The 10,000-nt window shown below is 52.3% G+C and overlaps 1 protein-coding gene across 2 annotated transcripts in view; it reads left to right on the top strand.

The window, feature by feature from the left end:
* LOC125960022 (uncharacterized) overlaps positions 1 to 10,000 on the top strand; it is a 48,096-nt gene that overhangs the window by 13,937 nt on the left and 24,159 nt on the right. The gene's annotated exons all lie outside the window — the stretch shown is intronic.

The following is a 10,000-nucleotide window of genomic DNA, read 5'->3' as shown; positions in this document are numbered from 1 at the left end:
GCCGACGACGACGACGGAGAGACGGCAATACGCGAGATGGCTGGTTGGTCTGCTTTGTTGGGGTTTTCCCTCGGCGGGGAAATCCGTTTTGTCGACGGATGGACGGACGGACAATGGCATCGGTCTGAGGGGGTGCGTGGTGGTGAAAAGGAGACGTGTGTGTGTGTGTGTGGAATGCGCACACGCGAGAACGAGACCAACGGAGTGTGCTGGGCGATGGTGGAGAAAATGGGAATATTGCTGAGCAAAAGAAAACCGATTTTCCCTCCCCGAAAACAAACGACGGAGAGCGCGATTCTCGGTGAGCTTTTTCCCGACGACGACGACGACACTCGATGGTGTATCCGATACAGAGAGGTGTACTGTTCGGTGCAGCGGTAGATGACAATTGTATCAACGAGTTATTCGACTACTCGGTGGTAGTGGTGGTGGTGGTGGCACTGGGAAACGGGGAGAGTGCATTTTGCTCCGGAAAAGTGTTTCCAACAAAACGAACGAACCGTCGATGTCGATGGCCCTCTTGCGCGCTCTCACGCGCTGGTGGGGGTTCTACGAATATATAAGCAGGAAAACTACTCGACCAGAAGACGACGATCCTTGCGATCCTTCCGACGATGCATTACATTGACAGCACACACGCACACCGCAGCTTTAATGCGCTTATGTAGCTGCACATGAACGGCGGAATCGTTAGCATTGTGAATTGCATTTTCCCATGGAAAACGCTTTGGCGAAAGTAGCACAGTTTTCCTTAAAATACCGGGAAAAAGTCTTCGTCAATTTCGATGTAATCCATTAGCAACTCGCTGCTTTCTGTAGCAGCAGCAGCAGCAGCACAAACACGAAGGGCGAGGGCATACCACCGAGAATACCTCGAAACAGGTGTACGGAGCAAGAAGTCCGAGAATAAGAGCAAAAACATTCCCCACAAACGTCGCAAACGCGAGAAGGACGCGAGAAGAACAGCGATGCAGTCTTCCTTGGGCAAGGCCGTTGCATCACCAACAACCAAGCAGCAACAGCAGCACGTAGTCCGTGTATGTTGGTGCTCGGCTTACCCGGTCGGTTGCGTTATGTTAGCATGCGCCTGGGGGGGCCATGATGGAGGAACTACACGGCGGACACTCGCTGGTTATGTACAACACCCGTCGGCCGGGGGTTGTTACGGTGAGAGCAGCTGGAGCACATGCACATGATTCGCGTGTTGGTGGTGCAGCATATATGCGCCCGAATTCCGTATTTATTTTGCATAATTTGATCCCGCTACTAACGGGGTTTCGGGGGTGGGTGGGGTCCAAGGTGAGGATGTGCGTCATTGATCGATCGTAATGACGTTTACCTATCGATGGAATTTGGTGGATTGTGATTGTCAAATCAAATCGCACGGCTGCTGGTGGTGGTGTTTATGCTTTTTAGGCTGAACAAATATGTTTCCGGGGCATCCCCATTTTGCTTTGATCGCTTTGATTTATGCCAGCGAATCGGCGCTGATTAGTGCCACGGATGTCGCGGCAAAACAAAGACTGCGCTGTGGTCCGGAATGTCCGTGCTACGGCTTTCCACTCGTTGGGATTGCATCCAAATGAGTTACGCTCTCGCCGCTGGCTGTTTGGGAGTAAGGGAAGCGTAGCGCCTCAATCGTAGGCGCTGCGTGGCCCCCTCGCTGCCATCCACAGCATTGGGGCCGGTCTGCGTGTTCTGCTTAGTGCCGCGAACAGAAGGAACGAAAACAAAGGAACACGAGGATGCTGATGATGCTGGAGTAGAGCAGGAGAAGGAGGAAGAGGCGAAGGAGAAGAAGAAGGAGGATGAAGCGAAGGTTGCAGGAGAAGCAGAGCTGGATCTGGAGATATCATTTGCCTGCCAAGGAGCGCGGAACAGGTCGTTGTCACCGACCGCATGCCAAACGGTGGGTGGAGGGAATAAAGAAGGAGGAGGCTTTTAATTTTCGCCTCTTTGGAAACGGCAAATAATTTATCTCTCTTCCAGGGCTCCGAGTCCCCGACGCCAGGAATCAGCGGTGCACTGGCCACCCCACCCCCCCCCCCCAAACACCTCACCTTCCTCCGCACCGGACGGGACTCACACACATCGCATCGAATGTGGTGTTTCGTACACAACATTCGCTTCGGTTTTTAATTGATTAATGTGGATGTTTACATTATTTATGTAATGCTCGAGCTGGACTGCCGCGGTCTGCCTGCCTGCTGGCCGGTCTTTTCGGAGAACTCCAGCTCCAGCACCGAACACACCGCTAGAGCGAACCACAACCACAGGCGGGAGTGTGTGTAATGAGTAATCACAGAATCGTGCGTCGAGATAGACACGTCGAGAACGTCGCCATCGTCGTCGTCGTCGTCGTCCGAACCGGGGGCAACATAAGACATCATCAGTCTGTTGCACTCGGCTGGAATGCAGCAGCGGAACTTCTTGCTGCTGTTGCTGGTGCTGCTGATGCTGCTGCGTGTAACAGCGACCACGCTTATCACCTTCTCATCCGCCACACGAGCACACGAGCAGCGCGACAACGCGCCAGACGCGAACGGGGACGAGAACGCGAACGCCAAGATTTGCTGTGCGAGATGCGAATCGCGAGCTCTGGCTACAACCTGTTCCAACCTGTGGCTCTGGCGTCTGCCGGTGATCGGTGCAGCAGCAGCAGCAGCAGCCCTTCTGTGCCTTTGGCTCTAGCCCAACGGTCGTCCGTACGTTCGTCGCTTATCTGCTTTGCAGAACAATCAAAACGAAAGAGAGCGAGCGAGAGAACGTCTCCGGTGCTCTGCTATGCAATGTGTTCCGTGCATCAGGCATCGACGGAGGGGGGGGGGGGGGGGGGGGGCTTACATTGATTTGATTACCGCTTACCTTGGGATGCACGACGGACTCGCGTCTGTAACGCGTCTGCAATCGCGCGCTTCCGTCGACTCGTGCGGACACAATACCCCCAAATGCAAAACACTCTAAATGTCGCCTGGTTTGGGGTGGTGGTAATTTCGCACCCAAACCCTTCGCCCCTTCATCCCTTCTCCCTAGTGCCTTCCACCGTTCGGTACGATAAGCTAAGCTGTCGGGAATGGCTTATAAAAAGGTGATCGAGAGAGGGAGAAAACTCGAAGATGCATCACTTGCTTGCGAGCTCCTCTGTGCGTGAAACATGATTCAATGTTCTCTCTCTCTCTCTCGCTGACCAGGCACGAGCTGTCCGTGTGCCCGTGTGCGTGTGTGTATGTGCTCTGCATTTTGTTTTATGTTTCTACACAACATTCTTGATGCTTTTTGAATTACGGTTGGTTCGTCCCTTTGCTCCAGCGCGAGCTCTTTATCGCGTTGTCGTTCATTCGTTCGTTCGTTCGTGCGCAGAAGATGGAGCCCGGGGGAGCCGTCCTCTTGGGTCCCGTACCAACTGGTAAGTGATTTATTCCCGGTAGAACCGTAGCCCGGTTGCCCGGTAGATATTGTTCTTCACCTTGGGCCGCGATAAGACGCGCGCGCGCGAGCGCGAGCGCACCTCCCGTGACCAGTACCAGGGCCAGGTTTCATTTTACCACGCGCACGATCGAGGAAATTAATCCTTCTTCCTCGGCTCCGGTTCCTCGCTCTCCTTCTTCTTCTTCTTGTCGCTGGCGCTCCGGGGCTGATGGTTTGACAATTTTGTTGAGCAATCGGTGCGCGATCGCCACCGACGGAAACGGAGAGATTGTCGCGAACGAGCGCGCTCGCGATCCTCGTACGCAATAATGAGTGCTGGACGTGTGTCGGTGTGCCTGTGTGTGTGTGTGTGTGTGTGTGTGGAGTGGCGAAGGGTAGTTGTACTGAGATCACAAAGGGACACACAGCTTATCGAGACGCGTTTGGTTTTGAGAAAGAAGAAGATGTTTGATTAACGAGAGGAGGGATCACGTCGCCGTTGTCGTCGTCCTCGTTCCACGTAGTCCGTTAGTCCGTTCCTTGGCATGCCATAGTCAATCACAGGTTGCACTGGTTGCCCGGGTCCGCCCTTCCGTTTCGGTGGAGGCGCGTCCAACGTGGCATTGAGCCGCCATTTGAATGGACAATTGTGGCAATAGGCAATGGGCGATCGACGACGACGACACCCCACACGCACCACTAAGCCATGTACACACACACACACACACACACGAAAGGTGGCGCAGAAGAGACCGCTGCGCGATGGGGAGAAGACCTGCATTCATTTATTTCCCTCCAGCGACTCCAGCGACTCCAGCGACAGCGACTGGTGGATTCAGGTCCAGGCACCGGCAACCGGCCGGACTGATGACAAGTGGATCAGAAGGAACGCTGTCCCACGGGAGAGGCGGACGAGGAAGGTTGGGAAAACAGAAAATGTATACGCAACAACAACAGCAACAGCAACAACAAAGCTGACAAGCCTGGCGCAAGATGCACTAGATGCACATCCGCGAGCCAGCGCAGAAGAAGAAGAAGAAGAAGAAGAGCTGCGAGGAGCTCCAACTACCCCCTCGATACCATCCCCTGCCCATGATCCCTGATCTCGGTTGAAAGGGACTAGAAAAGTGGTTTTCTCGTTTGAGACACACACACACACGGGCACACACGGACACACGGGAACGCATATAATCTTGTCCTGGTTCTTTCTCGCTCTCTCATGCTCTCTCTCTCTCTCTCTCCTTTTTCCTCTCTCCATGGCATGGCCATTTCCAATCCGTACGGGACTTAAATTTATTGTTTCTCCTTCATTTGTTGTAACAATGTGTGTGTCGAGGGGTATAAAGGAGGGTGGTGGAGGTGACGCACACCAAGGAACGCGCAGTTCCCGTTTCCCCCCCTCGTCCCCGTCCCGTCCCAGAGGTAGAGCGACTCGACTCGACACTCGCCACGACATGCAGCACGACACCAACCGAGGGGGGAGGGGGCTGCCAAAACATGCAAAATGAAGAATCGCACTTCGCCCAGCGAGGCAGGGAGGATCCTTCATTCCCCATTTCCCCCCGCGATGACCACTCCAGCCAGCTGCAACTAATTATAAATATTTTCGCCAGCGTTGCTCTATGCAGCATCAGCATCAGCAACAGCCACTGCAACATAGGCGCAACAGTCCCGTTCCCCCAGCGCGTGTGTGTGTGTGTGTGTGTGTTTCCCGGACACTCTTCTCCTAGATAAAGCGGTCCCGGGTCCAAGGCAAACGGTGGTGAGCCCCCTGCCCGGTATGAGATAAAATCTGGGCTGGAGTGAAATAAATTCGCGCGACGCGTAGTCGCCATTTGTGCTGCGCCTGTGCGCCGATAATCTGCCTGTTTGACTTCGCCACCACAATGGCGTGAGGTGTGTTGCTGTATGTCTGTGTGTGCATAGACGATCGCTACACTCCACACCTCCTCGCTAGAGCGCGCGGTGCGTGGTGCAAATGAGAGGCATTCCAATCTCTTCTGTTTGCTGCTTCTTCTTCGTTGTGATGATGGTGGTGGTAGGAAAGAAAGATGTTTCACTGGAACGATCATTTATAATTGTACGTATGTTATGTCGAAACGCGGGGCGCCCCCTCTCCCCCTCCCTCCCCGTCCCTCCATCCGATTGGGCGCCGTTCACCTGTGCAGCGTCCAGGGATTGCGCGCCCCAGATGATGCTCCCCGCGTTCGGTCGTTCGGGCGTTCGCGAAGGATGCAGAGAATGGGTGCAACATGCAGTGCGAAACAGGGATAGAGCGTGTGTGTGTGTGTGAGAGAGAGAGACAGAGCGCGCGGACCAAGTATTTTAATTATTTTAGTTTCTTTATTATTCCACTTGAACTTGGCGCAACCCGAAGCCATTCGTCCGGTCTAGGCCGAGGCCTAGGTTGGCGGAAGGGGGAGAGGCCACCCTAAAGCGAGTCCCGAGTCGCTGGAGACTGCACGGACCTCGGCAAATGTATCACTCAAGAAAGAGAGAGAGAAAGACAGAGAGAGGATGCTAAATTGGTTTTTATCGAGTAGGATTTTGCATAGTTTGCAGCATAGGAAGAAAGAAGGAGGAGGAGGAGACGAAGATGGAGGAGGAGGAAAGCAAGACGATGGGATGCGTGCTCGGCGCAAAAGCGTAGTAATGGTTTCACAAACGGCTCTTCGGCTCCAAGTGACCACAACCATTCAATTCGCAATTGCATCCGTCGTGGATTAGGAACCGGACCAGAAAAAGAAAAAAAAAACGACAACAACCGGAGAAAAACGGACGGAAAAACGGCAGGTCGTTGTCGATAGCTGGTACGGACACACAGGACAGGACAGGATAGGACAGGACAGACGGACAGACGGACGGACGGACGGACGGACAGTCGCTTCGAGGTGCTCCCATTTGAGGAACCTCTTTTACGGTCAATTCCGGAGGCACCACAAGAGAGAGAACGAAAGAGAGAGACCGAGAGAGAGCCAGCCAATTCGTGACTTCCCTGGCCATTCACAGGATTCCGGACCGCTAGAGACGGGAGGGAGGACGGGAGGCTCTAAAACGTTGTCCAAGCTCCAAGCTCCGGCTGCAATCTATAAAGACCATTGCGTACGCCCGTGGTCCCGGTCTCGCCTTCCGTTTGCATGTCTGCGGTGAATCTTGGGAGGAAAAACTTGTTCTTCTGCGCTTCTGCGTTAAATTAGACTGCCCTCCACCCCAACCCTCAGGCACACACACACACACACAGACACGCGGCAGGTCGTTTCGAGGCCGTTTTTCATCGGTTTATTGTCCAGGTTCGGCGCCAAGGGCCGGGCACCGCAGCAAGTCTTTTAATTAAAACAACGTTCTCGAACACGGCGCAAATGGCTTTGGAAATGAAATTTGCTTTAGCTACTACTACTGCTGCTGCTACTATTACCGTGAGGGTAATTAAATTTATCGCTTCGATGCGTCAACACGTTCCGGTTTTCGTTTCGTAGGAAGAGGCAGAGAGGGTGGCGAAGGAAAAGTGGGTAGTTGTTCCCGGTTTTCCGTTGCCGCGCAAACTGACCGCTGCCTAGAGGTCGGTGTGCAGTGCGCCAATAGATAACGTGCCAGGTGCAATGGTGGTCCAGAGTCCACCAAGACCAGGCGAGGAGGTGGAGGCAGGTCAAACGATTGAGCGGCCCTGACCTAACGGGGCATTTTATGTTTGTGTTCCGTTGTGCCGCACAACCACAACAACAACGACAACAACAACAACGAGTGCCTTTTCGCGATGCTCCTCATATTTCCGCGAGCGAACGAAAATGGCGATTAAGATGGCGAGGGGTAGTGGCCCACCTTCTTCTGCTGGTGGACTAGAAAATGGAAAACTAATTCCATTGAGGCGCTAGTTGGGGAAGCGGTTTTTGAGAGAGGAAAAAGCGGGAAATGCGGTCACCGCGGTGTTGTTGTCGTCGTGCCGGTCAGTCAGTCAGGCAAAAGGGCATTTTGAATAATTGTTTCCACTACTTCTGGCTTCAACCTGCGTGCGTGCGTGCCTACGTGCGTGTGTGAAGCGGATCAACCCGGGGAAAACCTGTTTGTACGCGTTCGCGGTGGACCCTTGCCCTAGCGCTTTTTGCACTTGCCGCCAAAGGGACCCACGGGACACGGGTGACACAATAGCGGGTGAGGAAGTGCACCCTTCTCCATCTCCCACCCTCCCTCTCTGGGGCGTGATTTTCCTTTCACGGGGAGAGAAAATTCCTTTGATTGGCTTCAGGTTCGATCGGTCGGGGGAAAACAATGGCCCTTTGGTTGCATGACGCTGATCGCACCGCTGTCCATTGTGGACATGTTGTGGTGTGTTTTCGGATTCAGGGATTAGTCCAACAGCAACAGTCCAACGATTGATGCATTGAATGGAGTCAGTTAAGGGATAGAGAAGGAGGGTTTTGTGGCGAGCAAGCAAGCGTTTGGCTCGAGGTGCTTTGCGAGTGGACAGGTTTTGTGTGATTGAGTTTGTGCTCAACATGGATATCTTCTAATCCATCTGGAGGTCATTGAAGGCTTCTTTTTCAATTTTCAATTCCAAATAACGCTTATAACACCTTGCTGGATCATGTTTAGTTCATAGTTTTGATCAGTATTCACATGATCTGGAAGGATATTGTATTCTTTAGTTATTCCGTTTGTTTGTGTAATAATCTTTTACATTTATATATAAGATCCCCTAATTTAAACAGGACATGTTTAAATGTCAAATAACTTCGTCGTTTTTCAGCCGTTTTGGACAAATAACCCAGTTTCTGAATCGTCAATCTATGCCATTTTCTGCTATGAAACGATTCACGTTACAAAAGCGGATTGAAATTGTAGCACAATACGTTGAAAATAATCGTTCAACTATGAAACCTATGTGTGTTTATGTGTATGGCCTCCTTGTTCGCCGAATTTGATGTAGCAAGACCTTTTTTTGCTAGGGCTATTTTAAGAGCAAGGTGTACTCCAACAAACCAAAGACTATTAAAAAACTGATGGCAAATATCAGAGTAGAAATTGTCGGTATTACTTCTATAAATGGTATTGCATAACATAAATAAATTATTGCATAACCCAAAAAAGAGAGAGCGTGGTAGGCCCAAATCGAGCTGGAGCGACGGTCTCGACATTGACGCCAGAATAGCAGGACTAACGATTTGGAGGACGACGGCACTCGATCGCGAGCGGTGGAGGAATCTTCTGTGGCAGACCAAGACCGCTCGTCGGTTGTAGCGCCGGATAAGTAAGTAAGGAACCTAAATAAATCGGGTTCATTTTCCAAAATCGGCTGAAGAATGGCGGAGTTATTAAACATTTAAAAAGTTCCGGTTGAGATGGCGCACTCTGTATATGTTTATATGATTTGGCACGTGTTGTCCACGTTGCTCGTTATCCCGAAAGGGGAATACAGTAGCAGAGTGGTGTCGGAAAACCAAGCTATAGCACACTGTTCCTGAGAACCTTCTTTAGGCAAAAACAGATCCAATGATGATTTGTCTACGTATCTTATTGAGAGATTAGTCGATTATCAATTCAGTATTATCGGGCAGACTCTTGAGAGCACTTCCATCATTAGATTAAGACTTTCAACTGTAAACTACGGACAGAGAATGGCTCGATTATTGTTGCTTATAAGCGTAACAGTAAGCGTGTAAACGCGTAAAGCATTGAAAAGAAATCCACTAAATGCTCCTTCCTCCTGCATTGCAACAAACGCACCCAATCCGGAGAATCGAACGATGATGATGATGATGATGGCGGCGTGTGATGGCTTAGGCACACGTTGGTGCGATAACCCCCCCCCCCATCCCCTCTTACTCCTCGCCGTTTCCGCGTTCCACCAGCTGCTGCACCAAACGGTGCATCGAAAAGCCGTTTATTTCGTATTTGCGATCGTTAAGCCCCGCCGTCCCGGCGGTACTTTCACCGGAGTGCCAGTTAGCTAGCAGCAGCACCTAGGAGCAGCAGCAGCATCATCATGTTGGGTTATGCTGCAACGGCTCATTCATGACGGCGGGAAGCCATGGAAGGCACCGTGGATCGGTGCGATCCCACCACAGAATGCGTGCGTGCATGCATTCCGGTGCGAAAGCCAATCCACCTTTGGTTCGTTTCAGGGGGCCCTCTCGGTACAGCTTGACCGCCCTGGAGACCGGTCAGCGCGTCGACGGTGCGGATGGCCAATGGCATGGCATTGGCGGGCGGGCAATCGCGCATTTCGCGCACTCTGCTGACCGGCATGGGGTGTTTCCGCCTTTTTGTCTTTCTGCTCGGTTGTTTTGTTTTATGTGGTCGCCAGCCGGATGGAGGAGGAGGAGGACGTGTTGTGGTGGTAGAAGTGGTTGAGGTGGAAAATGAATTTTCCCTTCGACGCCCGTGCATCGTTGTAATATGCATTTAAATTGTATAAAAGGCCATGGTTTGAACGGTTTGCTGCAGCTTATCTCTCCGGTGGTGCTGCTGCTGTCTGCTGCTCTTTTGCTCTTCTGGAACATCCTTCCGCGCTGGTCGGCAATGGATCTGCAGCAGCAGCAGCAGCGGACCAGCCCCCACGCACCTCAGCTGCCCGCGTGGCCGCGTGGTGTGCGCG

Source organism: Anopheles darlingi, chromosome 2 (assembly GCF_943734745.1).
Source record: "Anopheles darlingi chromosome 2, idAnoDarlMG_H_01, whole genome shotgun sequence".
Lineage (NCBI taxonomy): Eukaryota > Metazoa > Arthropoda > Insecta > Diptera > Culicidae > Anopheles > Anopheles darlingi.
The sequence above is the reverse complement of the archived record's forward strand: the minus strand, read 5'-3'. Positions and strand labels throughout refer to the sequence as shown.